The 18,114-nt window shown below is 38.6% G+C and overlaps 1 long non-coding RNA gene across 1 annotated transcript in view; it reads left to right on the top strand.

Moving 5' to 3' along the window:
- Positions 1-2,419: 2,419 nt before the first annotated feature.
- LOC122436428 overlaps positions 2,420-18,114 on the top strand; it is a 19,951-nt gene continuing 4,256 nt past the window's right edge. Inside the window, exons 1-2 of the long non-coding RNA XR_006268010.1 lie at positions 2,420-2,507; positions 3,131-3,133. This is a non-coding gene — a long non-coding RNA (uncharacterized LOC122436428). The remainder of the gene's footprint in view (positions 2,508-3,130; positions 3,134-18,114) is intronic.

Here is an 18,114-nt window from a genome sequence, read left to right as displayed (position 1 = left end):
ACAGGACTGGTCAAGGCCAATCCTTATCTCAGTTTCCAATTCTATTTACAAGGCACTACTGAAGAATGTTCAAATCACTGCACAATGGCACACATCTCCCATGCTAGTGAAGTTATGCTCAAAATCCTTTAAGCTTCACTTCATCATTACATGAACTGAGAAATTCCAGATGTTCAAGCTGGGTTTAGACACATCAGAGGATCCAGACCTCAAATTGTCACCATTTGTTGCATCATAGAATTAGCAGAGATTTCAGGAAATCCGCTCCCTCTTTTTTGTTGATCACACTAAAGTCTCTGAGTCTATGCACCATAACAAATTGTGGAAAACACTTAAAGAGATGGGAATACAGGACCATCTTACATGTCTTCTGAGAAACCTATATGCAGGTTGAGAAGCAACAGTTAGAGCAACAACTGACTATTTCTGGATTGAGAAAAGAGTATGGCAAGGCTGTTTACTGTCACCTTGTTTATTTAACTTCTACACATAGCACGTGATTAGAAATGAAAGTTTGGTTGAGATACAAGCTCATAGGATGATGTACTGAAGAACCCCTGATGAGAAAAAGAAGAAGAATGCAAAAGCAGGCAGCAAGTTCAATATTATGAAAACTCATCACAGTACCCAGTTCCAACATGTCATGGCAAATAGAGGGGGCATAAGGGAAAGCAGTGACAGATATCCTCTTCTTGGGCTCTAAAATCCCTGCAGATGGTGACTTCAGCCATGAAATTAAAAGCAAAAGCTTGGCAGGAAAGCTGTGACAAACCTAGATAGTGTGTGAAAAAACAGACCTCACTTTGCCAACAAAAATCCATATAACCAAGGCTGTTGAGTCAATCCCCTTTCTATTAGTCTCGTACAGTTGTGAGAGATGGACCAAAAGGAGGAAGAACACTGAAAAATTGATGCTTTTGAACTGTGGTGCTGGAGGAGACTCTTGAGTGGACATGCAAGCAAGGAGATCAAACCACTCAGTTCCTTGAAATCAACGTGAAATACTCTTTGGAAGGACTATTGCTGAAGCTGATGAAAAGGTCCAATTCATTGAAAAGACCCCGATCATGGGAAATTCTGAAGGCAGGAGGTGAAGGGTGCGACAAGGATGACTGTTCGATTGTATCACAGATACAATGGAAATGAACTTGGACAAACTCCAGGAGATGGTGCTGCATAGGGAGGCTTGCCTGCTGCAGTCCTTTGCATCACAACAGTCAGAGACAACTTGAACATTGAACAACAGCAAGGACATGTCCTAATTTTATTCTTTATCTTTAGTTGTCCAGATTTTCCAGCATCACATATAAAAGAGATTATCTTTTCTCCATTGGATATTGTTGCTTCCTTTTTCATGGGTTAGGTGAACATTTGGGCAAGAGAATTTGTCAGGTTTTCAATCAGTTCCATTGGCCTATATTCCTGCTTTTGGGACAGTTTCATTCTGTGTGGATTGCTAGTACTTTATTGTATAGACTGAAGTCAGAAAACATTACTCTGGATTTGTTTTTCTTTCTAATATTGCATGACAATTTAAGGTATTTTATGCTGTCATATAAGTTGTATTTTTTAACCTACTTTGAAAAAATGTCATTGTTAATTTGATAGGATTTGCATTGAATGTGTAAGATGGTTTTTTCTATTAAGCCATTTTCACAATATTGATTTTTTTTTCCAGTCAAAGAGAATGGTAATGTCTACATTTCTTTGTGTCACCTTTGATTTGTTTCTTTCATATCTTATTCTTTTCTGTATACAATTCTTCTCCATGTCTAGGTAGGTTTGTTCTCAATACTTTTACTCTTCTTGCTGAAATAGTAAATGGGGATGTTTCTTTCATTTCTATTTTTGAATTTTGTTCTCAGTGTATAGGAATGAAGAGAATTGTGTATCTTAACTTTGTATCTGCCAGCTTTCCTAAACCCATTGATTAGGTGAAGTGGTTTTCTGGTGGTATCTTTGGCTTACCTGGGCATACTATCATATCATCTGCAAGCAGTGACAGTTTTACAACTTCTTTTCTTGTTTGTTTCCAATTTTGTTTTTCTTATTTTCTGAATGCTGTAGTGGAAGTCCTAACTCTATGTTGAATAAAAATGGTGAGAGAGAGCAATTTTGTCTTGTTCAGTACCTACTGGTCATGATTTCAGTTCTTCAACATTGAGAATCATGTTTGCAGTGGATTTATCCATATGTGGCCTTTATTAGGTTAAAAAGTTTCCCTCTGTTCCCAATTCCCGCACAAGTTTTATCATAAATGAGTGTTGACTTTTGTGAAAATGTTTTCTGCCTCTATAGGCTACAGTTTCAAGACCTCTCCTTGGAAAATTTAGTTAACTTTCAGTGTTTGTTCTTCCTTTGACCACATGGATACAAAGAGCTGACTTATTTGAAAATGCTCCAATGCTGGCAACGATTGAAGGTAAAAGAAGTCAGTAGCAGATAATGAGATGGTTATATAACATCACTAACTGAAGGACATGAATCTGAACAAATTCTGGGAGATCGTGAAGGCAAGTTTGTCAGGCTACCATTCATGGGTTGCCATAGCATAGGAAATGACTTGCTAACTGAAGAACAACAACAATTTTTTGCCTTCCATGATTGACACTTGCGTTTATGCTTGGCTACTTCCCTTTCTGTCCCACCTCATCCTCTCCATCTCTCAGTTATGCTGCATTTAACCCTTATTATGCTTACATTCATCCACATGATGTCTTTATTGTCACTCACTTGTCCCAAAATTTAAGTGATTTCTCAACTGTGCATGACTCAGGGGTCTCTTAACCATTTTCTAGCATCCAGTTGTCTTCTACAGACACTCACTAACTCGCTACAGCCAGAGAAATCTGTCCCTCACCAGCTAAATGTGTGATAGAAAGCAAAATTTTGAGAATAGCCTATGAGAACTGTGAATTCTCCATTATTATCAATCTTCACACTGTTCCTTTAACTCTACCTTCTTCAGTCACACTGAAGTTTCAGACCGTGCTCTGTTCTTCTCAATCTCAACTGTGTGTGCATATGCCATTCTCCTGCTTCCTTTGATTATTATTTTTCTGTAGTGCCTATGAGATCTTATTTTAAATTGCTCATAAAGTTTTTTTTTTTTTTTTTTCTGATTTTGCAGATAGTTCTTAGACTACTATTTTCAACTGATCTGTCTGGTGTGATTTGATGCATTGTGTTCTCTGATTGGAATAAATAATCACAACACGTGTCTATTTTTGCTTCTCATTTTACTCACCTGTCTTTAAGAGTAGAGGTCTGTACTTGGAAAACAAACAAACAAACAAACAAAAAGTAACCTAAATACTGGAATCAGTAGAAAAAATATTTAACCTTATTAACCTTAAAAAAAAAAAAAAGCTGAACGTGAAGAGATATTATTAAGATCCTATCACTCCATAAAAGCATTATATTACTTACAAGTTAAAAGCACCAATTTTGGATGGCTACCCAAAGATCAAGTAACAGATACCATAAAGTTCTAAGAAGAATATATTTTTCAATGACTTATGTGGCAAAAGTGCATAAAGAATGAAAAACTATATCTCAGAGGTCTCTATAAGAAACAGTAAATAGCAGCAAGTGGAGACATGTCTTTTTTACAGAAGCTGAAGCTAGAGTTTGAGTATCTTTCACTTGCCTTTTCATGGGGAAAGGTTGTTGCTGTTCTGTGTGGGAATGTTTTCATCAGGATCCCTTAAAGTAGGGCCTATGATAGCTATTCATGGGACTTAATTGTGAGGATTTGCAAGAGACATGAAATGAGGGAAACAAGGCATAGCAGAGGGAAAACAAAACCTAATCTCAATCAGAAACTAGACTGCACCACAATTTATCTCTGTTTGTATTAAGTCATTTGCTTCCATGTCACTCAAAATTTTATGAACGGTAATGGGATCTTCACCTCTCACATGAGGAGACGTTCATGTGATCAAAGGCAATTTTTCAGAATAGGTAAATTTTTCATTACCAGTAGTCATAACTTTTAGAGTTGAAGGATGTCTAATGAAAGGGTCCTGGTTGGTGTACAACAAAAGAAGTATATTCTAGTTCAGTCTCCCCAGAGGGCACACTGGATCACATTTTGAGTATTGCTCTTCCTACTTATGGAGAGGGAAGCAGCAACCCACTCCAGTATTCTCGCCTGGAGAATCCCAGGGACAGAGGAGCCTGGTGGGCTGCCATCTGTGGGGCCGCACAGATTCGGACACGACTGACGTGACTTAGCAGCAGCATCAGTTCTTTCTTACTCTATGCCTGAATCAGAGGTTACCTCTTACCTTTGGACCATTAGAATTTTCCATGAAGAAATTCACCCTACATATTACCTACCAGAGTAGGAAAGGGTTAGTTGTTCAATGGTGTCCAAGTCTTTGCTATCACATGAATGTAGCCCACCTGGATCCTCTGTCCATGGAATCTTCCAGGCTAGAATGCGGGAGCAGATAGCCATTTCCTTCTTCAGGGCCTCTTCTGGACCCAGGGGTTGAACCCAGGTCTCGCACATTACAGGCAGTTAGTTTACCGTCTGATCCATATAATTCAATAACAGTGAGGATATCAGGTACTTCACTGACTAACCACCTTGCTCAAAGTCCAAAGTCCTGGGCCCAATTGCCCTATTGAAGGGTTCCTTAATGGCTGATACAACTAGTCCAGGCAGTAAGGTCAACCTTCTCAAAATGCATGCCCTATTACAAAGGGCATTGGACAGAATTAGATACATAGGTTCAGGAAGGCTTCTAAGGAGCAAAACAGCCAAGTGCATGGTGAAGAAAATATCTCAATATTAAAGAACTAGAGGCTCCAGGTAGATGTATTGATTATGAAGCTTGAAGAAGACATAATAATCAGAAGACACAGCTTTGCAGGCCCACATTCATTCTATAATTCAACTGGTACAGCTTAAATTTTATCTGTTGTATTCATTGTCATCTGAGGGTAAAAGATTAAATATTTGAGTTTGGCAACTGCTAATCTAACTCAATATTCTATATATATATGTGTATATATATATACACACATATATATATATGAAGTAATAGACTTATAAGGGAAGGTGCTTGTGTAAGTCCAGAATGTTATTCCTAGGAAGTTTCCTCAGATATGTCCACCTGAGGAAATTGTAGCCATCTCTCAAGCAACTAGTAGGCTTGCATTTCCCTAAGTCTGGATATGGGACTACACTGACCAAACTGATACTATGGGTAAGCCCCTATTATCATTGTCATCAGATGTGGAACAACTTTCTTATATTATACCAAGATCCTAATATTCTAGAGATAGATCTTTTGATGAATACATTAATGATGAGTCATTTATAGATACTGGTCGGCTTTGTGACCCTATCTATGGCTAGTCATCGTAAGTGTCAATCTATGTTTAAATATGTCTGGAAATTCAAGGTGATATAAATAAATATGCAGAAGTGCTTCATATTATTTTAAGCCTTAATCTATACAGAAAAGATAGTGGAACATGATTGTAATGCATATGTGTGATACACATGAATTCAGAGACACAGACAGACTATAGATACTGATACATTTGTTTTAGCATCTAGACATTTCTGAAGATGAAAATACATTTGAGTTAGGCATTTAAATAATGATTAGGCTTTGGCGGGAGACATTGGGAAATAAGGGAAGGACAACTCAGGAAAAATGAAGAACACTGTCAACACACAGAATAGGGAAAGAATAAGACATCGAATTTAAGGATACCCAAATAATAGTTTATGTGTGGACATGTGTAGTAGGTTGGGAGGACAGATTTAAAATATCATAACACAATAAATGACCCAATCAAAAAATGGACCAAAGGACTTAACAGACATTTCTCCAAAGAAGACATACAGATGGCTAACAAACACATGAAAAGATGCTCAACATCACTCATTATCAGAGAAATGCAAATCAAAACCACAATGAGGTACCATTACATGCCAGTCAGGATGGCTGCTATCCAAAAGTCTACAAGCAATAAATGCTTGTAGAGGGTGTGGAGAAAAGGGAACACTCTTACACTGTTGGTGGGAATGCAAACTAGTACAGCCACTATGGAGAACAGTGTGGAGATTTCTTAAAAAAAACTGGAAATAGAACTGCCATATGACCCAGCAATACCACTTCTGGGCATATATACTGAGGAAACCAGATCTGAAAGAGACACGTGCACCCCAATGTTCATCGCAGCACTGTTTTTAATAGCCAGGACACGGAGGCAACCTAGATGCCCATCAGCAGATGAATGGATAAGGAAGCTGTGGTACATATACACCATGAAATATTACTCAGCCATTAAAAAGAATTCATTTGAATAAGTTCTAATGAGATGAATGAAACTGGAGCCCATTATACAGAGTGAAGTAAGCCAGAAAGACAAAGAACATTACAGCATACTAACACATATATATGGAATTTAGAAAGATGGTAATGATAACCCTATATGCAAAACAGAAAAAGAGACACAGATGTACAGAACAGACTTTTGGACTCTGTGGGAGAAGGCGAGGGTGGGATGTTTCGAGAGAACAGCATGTATATCATCTATAGTGAAACAGATCACCAGCCCAAGTGGGATGCATGAGACAAGGGCTCGGGCCTGGTACACTGGGAAGACCCAGAGGAATCAGGTGGAGAGGGAGGTGGGAGAGGGGATTGGGATGGGGAATACATGTAACTCCATGGCTGATTCATGTCAATATATGACAAAACCCACTGCAATATTGTAAAGTAATTAGCCTCCAACTAATAAAAATAAATGAAAAAAATCATAACACATATGTAGTGAAAGCTATCAGAAACTTTAAGTGGAGTTATGATAGTTTCTGGTGTCTCCTCTGTGGAGTAAAGTTATTAGTAAACAAACCTTCAGGACCCTATCTGCTTTAGAGTCTTGAAATGCCTTGTTTGCAACGTGTCTGGAATTAGCAGTAAAAGTAGAAAGGGCTGAGACTTGGCCTATTCCCTACTGCTGGATATAACAGTAGCTCTAGCTTCAGGGCAGCAAACAATTGGTATTTACTCCGCCACCCCTCCCCCGAGAATATTTCTTGTAGGGATAGGATAAATGATGGAGTAGGTGATAGAACCTAGTAAGGAAGCAAATTGGAGCCATCCTTGAAATACAGCATCAGCAGGCAACATTCCTCACATTTCTAGCAACATGATACAGTATGTTTTTATTTTCTACAACTTTACATCGCTGGAATTTGACTCCAATCAGCCCCTGCTTGACTTGTTCATATTTGGTTTTAAGCCAGCTCTAAAACTCTCTTCCTTCACCTATACCAAGCAGTTAGTTCGGTCCTTCGGTTGTCTCCTACACTTTAAGACTGCATGGGACTGCCACACACCAGGCCTCCCTGTTCACCAGTACACAGAGTTTACTCAAACTCATGTCCATCGAGTCAGTGATGAGTATAATATGAGTATAATCCTCTGTCATCTGCTTCTCCTCCTGCCCTCAATAATTGCCAGCCTCAGGGTATATTTAAATGAGTCAGTTCTTCGCATCAGGTGGACAAAGTATTGGAGTTTCAGCTTCAGCATCAGTCCTTCTAATGAATATTCTTGGCTGATCTCTTTAGGATGAACTAGTTAGATCTCCTTGCAGAACAAGGGACTCTCAAGAGTCTCTTCCCACACCACAGTTGAAAAGCAACAATTCTTTGATGTCCAGCTTTCTTTATAGCCCAACTCATGCACCCATACGTGGCTACTTGCAAAACCTTAGGTTTGTATGAATGGAACTTTGTTGACAACACAATGTCTGTTTTCGAATATGCTATCCAAGTTGGTCATAAGTTTTCTTCCAAGCATCAAATGCCTTTTAATTTCATTGCTGCAGTCACCATCTACAATGAATTTGGAACCCAACAAAAAACAAAGTCCTTCAGAGTTTCTATTGTTTCCCCCACTATTTTCCATGAAATGATAGGAACAGATGCCATGAGTGCTGAATTTCAAGCCAAAATTTTCACTCTCCTTTTTTCACTATCATCAAGAGGCTCTTTAGTCCTTCTTCACATTCTGACTTAAGGATGGTGTCATCTGCATATCTGAAGTCACTGATATTTCTCCCAGCAATCTTGATTCCAGCTTGTGCTTAATCCATCCCAGGGTTTTTCATGATGTACTCTGCATATGAGTCAAATAAGCCAGGTACAATACACAAACTTTGATATACCCCTTTCTCTATTTGGACCCAGGCTGTTGTTCCATATCCAGGAGAAAGTCATTTCCTAGGCAGGTTGATAAGAATTTCAGGGGTCCCCAAGGAGAGAGGGGTCCAGTATTTTCAAGGAGGAGGAAAGGACATATTTTTCCCCTCTACATTCCTTACGATCATATTACAATAATGTATCCTGCTTGAGGACAGTCTCTGGGGGTGGGGTGGGGGGGGGGGACAACCTTCTGGCTAATCCTGTTATCTTAAAATGTAAATTATGGGAGTAGATCCATGAGGTCTTTAGAACCTGCAGACATTATTTTGATTCATTGTAATAACTAATTGGAGAGTATATAACTCCATTCCTAACACTAGCAAGGGGTACTCTTTCTTCCCCCTTCTGATGTCTATGTCTGAAGCTTTCTCTATCCCTGCTATACTTTAATGAAACTCTATTACACAAAAGCTCTGAGTGATGAAGCCTCATCTCTGGCCCTAGATTGAATTCTTCTCTTCTAGAGGCCACAAATCCCAGAGTCTTTTCATGGTTCACAAACAAGCTTTCATCTAGTTCTAACTGTTTATTCCTGACATGCATAGAGATTTCTCAGGAGCAGGACATGTGGTGTGGGATTCCCATCTCTTGAAGAATTTCCCACAGTTTGTTGTGATCTACACATTCAGAAGCTCTGACATTGTCAATATAGCAGAAGTATACGTTGTTTTTCTGGAACTCTCTTGCCTTATCAACAATCCAAAGAATGTTGACAACTTGATCTTTTCCAGCCCTGTGGCCCCTGCTGAGTTTTCCAAATTTGCTGGCATATTGAGTGCAGAATTTTGGCAGCATCACGTTTTTAGGATTTGAAAAATCTCAACTGGAATTTATTCACTTCCACTAGTTTTGTTCTTAGTGACTCTCCCTAAGGACCACTTGACTTTAGCTGCCATATTTCTTCATATTTCTAACAGCATACTGTAGTATACTTTAGGGGTAGGTATAATGAGTACCAGTATTGCTAGTTCTTATTGATCTTGTTGCAAACCATGTTCAGGGGTGTTAAATGGTAAGAATTCCTGCTCAGCAATTTGTTCTGCATGCTAATGCTTTCTGTGACCATTTGGACTTTCCAATATCCAATAATCTCTAGAATATCTTGTTAATATAACCAGTGGAATAGTTGACTTATTCCTGGAATCCTGAGGAACCCTGGAATCATGAGCCACTAGCTTATGGGCACATTTACTCCAAACACCAAGACAACACAGGATCTGGGGCATCATTAGAGTTACTAGAAATTTCCAGGAAATGAGATGCAGAAAAAGAAAAAGTAAACAAAACAAAAAACAGCAACAGAAATACTGAAATACCTAGAAAATTAAAAGGGTCTTACACAGAGATTTATGTTTTTCTCTGCACTCTATGCAATCTACTTACCTATTTCTCCTGCTTTAGTTGTTGGAAGGCAATAAAGAATGGATCTTCTGTTGTTGTATGGTTAAAAAAAAATGGACCTCACTGAACTCTGTGAAGTAGGTCAGATTTCAAGATCATTATATTTTTCTTTAACTTGTCTCTTCTTGATTCATCCCAGTCCACAATATTATAAACTTTCCTCATTCACAAGCACAACTTTTGAATTTCAAGACAGTCTGGAGCAAAGACCATGTACAGTTTGCTTTGTCTTGAAAAACATGCAAGAAAATACATGGATTATGCTTTTCTTCAGCTCTACACATCTAACAATGTGTAGTAGCAAATGGCAACCCACTCCAGTTTTCTTGCCTGCAAAAGCCCATGGACAGAGAAGCCAGGTGTTCTATGCTCCTTGGGGTTGTATAGAGTTTGACAAGACTGATAATGCATAAAAACATCTAACTCCTGGTCAGATTTAAAAATCTTCTCTATCTTTTCTGATAGGATTTCCTGTGGTTGAAACTGAAGGGCTAATACTTTTTCTAAATGATCTCTTTGCCTCTTTTGTAGACTACAGGCTGTTTCTTCTTCTCCTTTGAGGAGAGTGCTGTCATCCTTTTCTCCATTCATGTTTTGCAACTTACTTCCTGTTACCTGAAATAAGGATTTCTATCTTGTCTTGGATTTAGGTGGTCTGGTCCACTAGGATTTTTCTTTTTCTTTTCTTTTTTTTTTTTTTTTTACTGTTTGGGAATAATAACCCCTAACTTAACTTTTCCCTTATCTAGAGCAATAAGGAGTGCAATGGAAAAATCTGCAAGTGAGAGGAAATTATACCCTCAAGACACCCATATATCTCTTCCTTATTAACATATATATATATATCCACATATTTATCTTCCTTAGAAGCAGGCAGTTTTATGACATGATCAGCTCTGTCATAGAAGTAGAGAACCCCAAGAACTTTTCTCCTATGTGATTGTGGTTCTGCTTCCTGTCTTTGAAGTTCAGCCATGCTTGATATTATGTCACAAGTGAAAGAGATTATGTATTCAATTGGATTCCTCAATTCTTTCCTTAGCAAGCATACTAATCATCTTCACATTCATTTCTATGAAGCTACTAGTCCTTCCCCAAGAATGTGTCAGGAAGGATATGTGCCCCTTTTCCGAAGGAGTTCTGGTGCATTAGTGAAATTTTCCCAGGATTCTACCATATTTGCTTATTTCATACTTTAATAGATTGATAGAAGTTCTGAGGATGGTGACAAAGGTCTTCATAAGAACTGCATAAGATGCACTAATGGACGTACATGGATGCTCAGGGGAAGCAGGAGATGATGTTAGGAAGATGAAAGGATAAACTCCACAGTGTCATACCTGAAGGTGTCAGAAGAAATGTGCTATACTACTGATCACTATTGTCAAACAAAATGGGGTGTCTATAGAAAACATATGCAATCCTATCATGAGATTAAGTAAGAAGTTGAAATGTGTGCTTTAGCTATGAGATTAAGGTAGATCATCACCTGGAGGCAGTGTATGACTTAAGAGAGGTACTTAATTAGAGCTAGCTGGAAGGAAAAGGGCCTTATTGATATCCATGACAAATGAACCATTTACAGGTTTTTTTGTTTGTTTGTTTTTTTAATTTCTCATTAGACTTGATTTATCTGTGCCTTTGAATTGTATCTTCCCTTATATTTACTGAAGTGTCTCTGGTATGTCAGGAGGATTACTAAAAATTGGGCCATATTTAGTGGCAGGAAATCATTTAGCACAATTGATGCATTGGAAAAGTGATAGAAAATTCCTAATGTAAAGATGTGACTTCTAAGTTAGTGCTATCTTCCTTTTGCATAAGTAGTGAAATATTCTAAAGAAACAAAGTGAAACCCCAGATACATAACCACATATGATTTCATAATTTAAATATGCCTAAGAAAACAGTGTATACATTGGAGAGTCCTGGCTCCAGCTCTATTAAGTATGTTAAGTGTTGTAACAAGCTTGAAGGAGCCAGTCTCCTGCAAGTCCCACCACTCTTCCACAGTACTATTTCCTATATTTCCGTACAGTGGCACTGCATTTCATCTCATCTAGTATGTCAAGGCATTAGGATTGTGAAAGTTCATTGAGGCCAGAGACCACATTAGCTTATTATATTTTGAAATATGGCCAACACCTATAGCCAGGTCTGGAGCACTCCCCACAATCCCAAACTTCCAGATTCTATCTCTGAAATATGTCCATCATTCTCCTCACCATCTCCCTCCACCTTACCACCTACCTGTAGCAGACCCTGTCCCTTGCCCTGGGAAGATTCTTTGTTCTTGCACTCTTCATCACCTTCCACCAAAGCCTGTCCATTGTCCATAGTTTGAACTTTCTGCTGACTGAATGGATACATTTGAGGAATGGGATTTAGGGGCTGCAGACAGCCTTCAATGAAGCTTCTTAAGCTCCTTAGAGGGAATCTGGACTGCCTTGTGGTGAAATTGAATGTTATTAGCAGTTTAAATCCTGTCAACTGGGCTATCTACAAGATGAACATTCTCTCTCTGAAACTGTACAAAATGGTTTGAGATGACTTTGCTTTGGGTTTACATTTCCTCAACAGTGTCCTTTACCTGACATTGTTAATTCCAAATATTCTCAGTTGAATGTGGGTTGAGCCTGTTTTGCTGCAGTTCAGAGTCTGTCTGTTAGGCTTGACTAAAAAGAAAGTTTGAGTGATCTTCTTGGCACAATTTCTCAAGTTGCTAGATGAAGTAAAGTCTACACTCTATCAATAATTGGGATGTGTCCCTGGTATGGCTGAATATGTTAACAGTGACATAGCCTGGAGCTGTGATTTTTCCTTGTCGTAATCACCCTTCCTGGTGTTGAGGGCCATGTGCATCACCATGGGTCAGAGCCCTTCAGTTTGGACAGGATTGTAGTCTTTTTTTTTTTTTTCCCAGTCATAAAGTTTGGAGGCTAAGATGGTGGTCTCTTGGGCTTCTCAGCAATCCAGAGGACCAGTGATAGGAGTGGTGCCCATAAACTATAAATTTTTCCATTCTTGAGATGGTGTCAAAAATACACCTGGAAAACTTTTTTGGGGGAAGGCCCATGCGACTCCAACAGTTTGGAGGACTCGTCATGCTTTCCCTAGGTGGCCACATGACTATTTTAGCCTAGTGTGTTGCTTAGGCATGGCTTATTGAGGCATGGTTGCCATGACATCCCAACTTTGTAACATCACTAAAGCAATAGGCAACAACGTTTTGTTCATTACCCTTTTTCCTCCTATGGATTTCAAAAGAGATCTTTGGGAAGGGTCAATGGAGAATACTGTATGTTTTTGATAAGTTCATGCTGCCTTCATGGTGTGCTTCTTTTGTTCTACCACTTTCTGCAAACTATCTTCCTTCTTATATTTCCTATGTGAATTTTACCCAAGAAATCATAATATGTTCTAGTGAAGCTGCATCTCTAAAGAAAGAGTGAAAAATCTTAGGGAGCTTTAGGAATCTGTGAGGATTGTCAGTTGACAGGAAAGAGAGTTCTTTACCAGTTTCATTTCCATTATAACCTAGATAAGAAAAGGAGGCCTCTTTTGAGACTGAAAGGCTCTTTTCATGAGAAAGTGGGTATATTGCTTTGCTAGGTTTGCCATAACAATGTGCCCCATGCCAGGTGGCTTCAATAAATGTACTCTCAAACTTCTGGGAATCAAGTATGTAATCAAAGAGTCTGCAGCTTTATATTCTTCTGAGACCTCTTTTGGATTATGATGGGTTATCATCTGGCTTCATCATCACATAGTAATGTCTCTGTGTTGTCTCATTTGATCTCCTTTTCTTAAAAAGGACTTGTCATATTGACCCAACTACCTATTTAGAGGCTCTATTTCCAAATAGTGTCTGAAACAGATTATGCCTTAGTCACATTTTGACTACATACAAAATTCAGAGAATTAGGGCTTCTACATACATATTTTAATGAGATGGACTGCATCTCAAGTTATTAATTTTCTTCCTTCCACTTGGTACTGCTATATATTCATTTGTCTTCCAGAGTTCACCCCACTAATCAGGTCTTCCCCATCCAGCAAGTACTGGTTAAGAGAAACAGTGAGTCATTCCAAAGTTAATACAGATGAAAACAAAATTAAAAATTACACAAAGACATGAAGAAAGTAAATCATTTATATTATTTGGTAAATATTAAAGCATAATGTGAAGCCCATGATAAATTATGAAAATATTGCAAAGAAAAAATTATATTTCATATATATATTATATATAATATGTATGCTAGCAAATTAGTGTGTAACAAATTTTCAAAATAATAAGTGGTCCTCAAATAGACCTGATGGTAACACTTGTAACAACTATTTTGCCTTAAATTCAATTGGTTAATAGGGTAGCTATCAGCTTTTGCTAAATTGATTTTTAAAGAAAATGATAAATTTCTCATACTTTTATGAGAGAATGTGGTTTTGAATGAGGCATTCTCTCATACACAGAATTGAGAGAAAAGATACCATTTTAACGAATACCCATGTACCCAAGATATTCAAGCCAAGTAACATGAAAAGAGTGGATTTTAAAGTTGAGAGGTTTGTATGCAAGGATATGTGTGGCTTATGCCTTTAAATATCCCAAACTCCCCTAAAGCTTTCAGCAAAACCACATATACGAAAGGCAAGGGGATGGGTGTGACAGCAAACATCTTGCTGTTGGATCCTCTGTTCTTGATGTAGGGCCGTGACCAGGTCACTGCCTTCTTGTAAACAACGATGGAAACAAATATCATTCCATATTCTGAACAGAAAAGTCCAAAGTTTGACTTTCACGCTTCAAGGTGCTGGTTGGAAGGAGGACTTTCCTGTACAGGCTGCTTATCCTGTTTGGGAGCCCTCTAGTGCCCAGCATGCAATCTTAGTCTTCTGATCAGTGCCCTGTCCCAGCAGAAGAAGTAACACTCAGTTCTCTGTTTCCTGATGTTACCAAGATCTACTTACCCTTCCCAGCCATCTTCAAGGAGGGAACGAGGTGTCCAGCACACAGCTGGCTCTCAACCTCCTCTGTCTATCCAAATGAGGTGCTGGGTCCCATACACTGTGACCCATGTAGATCACTACAACTATTAATTCAAGGATGGTAGGGGTTGTATGTAGCTCTGAACCATGAGCCAGCCTGGGGAGTGAAGTGACTGGTTCTAGCAAGAGCTCTTGAATATGACAAGAGCTCTGTGGCCTCTGAAGGACACAGTCTTTAGTCTCCCTCAAGCTCTGAAGCTCATGAACCAGCCCAAGGTTTCAGGGCCAGGAGTGCCCTGGAGAAAATTTGTAATATGTTTTTTGCTACTGCTGAGAGTCTGACTGTTGATGGAGTTGGTTTGTGATGGCTTTTGCCATACATCAACATTAATGAGCCATAGGTACACATGTGTCCCTTCCATCCTCAAGCCCCTGACACATCTTCCCCTATCTTTTTCTTCTGGAACATCTGTAATATTCAAGGGCACTCACTTTCAATGCCTTGGGTCATGTGTATGAAATCCTGAATGATGATTTTTTCCATGAGTTATGGATTTTTGTATATTTCACATGTGAATATATGGGTGCAGATTTCAGTACATGAAATATGAAATCTACAATACTGTAAAGTAATTAGCCTCCAACTAATATAGATAAATGAAACAAACAAAAAAGAAATATGAAATCTAATGTTTCATGTTCAATAATCTCCCTGTATATTTTTCTTCATGATATATAGAATCTTGGATATTTTCCATACGGATATATGTGCACACTTTTTCCTACATGAATGTGAAATTCTGTGTATTTTACATTATGAGAATTTGAGCATACATTTTCCTGCTTGAAGTATAAAACTTCATGCATTTCTTATTTAATGATCTCAAAGGAAGAGGGGAGAGGTTGAGATGTATGAAGAAAGTAGCATGGAAGTTTAAATTACTATATGTAAACGAGATAGCCAATGGGAACTTTCTGTATGCCTCAGGGAACTCAAAGAGGGGCTCTGCATCAATATAAATGGGTGGGATGGGGAAAGAGATGGGAGGGAGTTTCAATAAAGTTGTGACATATGTATACCTACAGCTGCTTCAGGTTGAAGTTTGATGGAACACAACAAAATTTTGTAAGGCAATTATCCTTTAATTAATAAATGAATAAATTCATTAAAAAATTCTAACATGAAGTATATATTATATGTTGTTCATATATGGAAATCTGGGGGCAAATTTTCATCCATGAGACACCAAATCTGTACATTTTGCAGATGAATTTCAAGGTACAGATTATCCTACATGAAATTTGGTTATTTTTTATATTTCACAGAAAAAAATTCTGGGCACAGATTTCCTTGATTTAAATATGGAATACTCTATATTTCATACAGGAAGATATTGGTGTCATTATTTCCACATTGAATAAGTAATTTTTGATATTTTACACTTGAAACTAGAGTCACAGATTTTCCTGCATGCAATATGAATTACATTGTATGAAAACCTGGGAAAATATCTTCCTGCATTCAATATTGAATTATTTATGTTACATCTATGAATATAGGCATGCATATTTTCATACATGATAGATCAAATTCTCTGTGCTTAACATTTGAAAATATGGACGTTCATTATCCTATATTAATTATCAAGTAATTAATAATTCATATATTAAAATTTAAGAATACATTCTCAAATGTGAAATATGATGTTTAGTTATGATTCATGTGTGCAGATTACCCAAATGAAATATGGAATTGTGCATATTTTACAGATAATAATTTGAGAGCATATTTTTCTGCTATATTGATGTATGAAACTTTCTATTTTTCATATACAAAGATCTTAATGAAGATAAAAATATGTAATTTTCCATGTTTCACATATAGTAATCTGGGAACAGATATTCCTACACAGAACATAAGCTGTCTAAATTTCTCATATGAAAGTACAGGTGCCAATTTTCCAACTTGGAATAGTACATACTCTATATTTCAAATTTGAAATCTGTCCACCCATTTTCTACATGAAACATGAAATACTCTATATAGCACATTTGAAAATCTCTGCTCAAGTTTTCCTATGTGAAGTAATGAATATTATGTATATTACATATGAAGAACTGGGTGCTAAATTCCCCACATGACATCTGGATATTTTGTATATATACCAATATACCAAAATCTTTGTACCGATTTTACTACCTAAAACACGGAATTTTGTATATTTCAAATATGAATTCCAGGTGATAATTTTACTAAAAGATTAAATGGACATGGCTAGGGAAGGACCTAAGATTTGGAAGAGGCCAAGGTCCTTTGGAAAAGGGCACAGACTGACAGGAAGAGGCACAGAGAGGCTGCTGCCCTAGAGACTTTTTCCACACATGTGAGAAGGTGATAGGGGAAGTTCCTGGGCTAGTGCTGCCTAGGATCATCCCATCAGCCAGCACACACCCTCCCTGAGTGTGGCACACATTGGCATCATGTGAGAGAAATAACTGGCTAAGCTAGACTCTCAGCATGAGATGCCAGGTATCCCAGGAGATGGGGTGTGAGCATCGTATCAGTCCGGGCACTTCTAGACCTCATAACAGTGCAGAAATGTGAGGAAAGCATATTTGTGTGTCCCTCTGCCAGATTTTGCCTGTGAGGGAGGGAACAGGGAGGAAGCAAGGATGGTGGACTGTTTGCATGTTGGGACCCTGGGACAGTTATAGACAGGGATGCCCCGGGAATGTTTCAGACTCTGCTGCTTTTCAGGCTCCAGGGACTAGGGTGTAGTTGTCCTGCCTATTATTCCCCTACATGTGCCAGAAGTTCTGCCGTGAATTTATTCCATTTTCTGGAGTGTTGATCTTGACTGTGGAGGGCAGAGGGGCAAAGGTGTGTCTACAACTGACAGAGTGTTTTGACACTGGAGCAGAATCTCTGAATTTTGTCATGGTGGTCCTGAAGGAAATTGACACTATGAGACACTTACAGGGTCCCTTGATTTTAAGTGGGCATCTTGGATGTCTCCTGGGCCAACCTTTAACTGGGGTCCATGGATTGTGGGTTCTGTATCCTGGGAGGGATGTCTGAGCTGTAGGCCAATCTACTACACCATAGAGACAGCAGCAGAAAGATAGCCTTGGCATGTAGCATATCACTGAGGTCTGGGCTGGAATCAAGCCCTCTTGGAACATTTGTCAGGGAAATGCTGCTTTCTGCACAAGGGAGGCATGAGCTCTGTGCCCTGGCTGGACAGGGTTACCAGAGTGTCATCTATGGTGGGACTCCATGTGTATGGGTTAGTAAACTACAGAGCTGATGGGAAGGGAGTCCCCCTCCCCTTGTTGACCTCACATTCAGCACCTTCTTTCAGCAGAGACTCTTTGGATCCATGCATACCTTCTCAGGATACTGTATCTGACACAGGCCTGTCACACTCTGGATGATTGAGTATCTATTTGGCCTTTTCCTGATGTAGGAGATAAACCTCGGGGGAAAT

This window comes from Cervus canadensis, chromosome Y (genome assembly GCF_019320065.1).
Source record: "Cervus canadensis isolate Bull #8, Minnesota chromosome Y, ASM1932006v1, whole genome shotgun sequence".
Classification (NCBI taxonomy): domain Eukaryota; kingdom Metazoa; phylum Chordata; class Mammalia; order Artiodactyla; family Cervidae; genus Cervus; species Cervus canadensis.
This window is presented reverse-complemented; position numbering and strand designations above follow the sequence as displayed.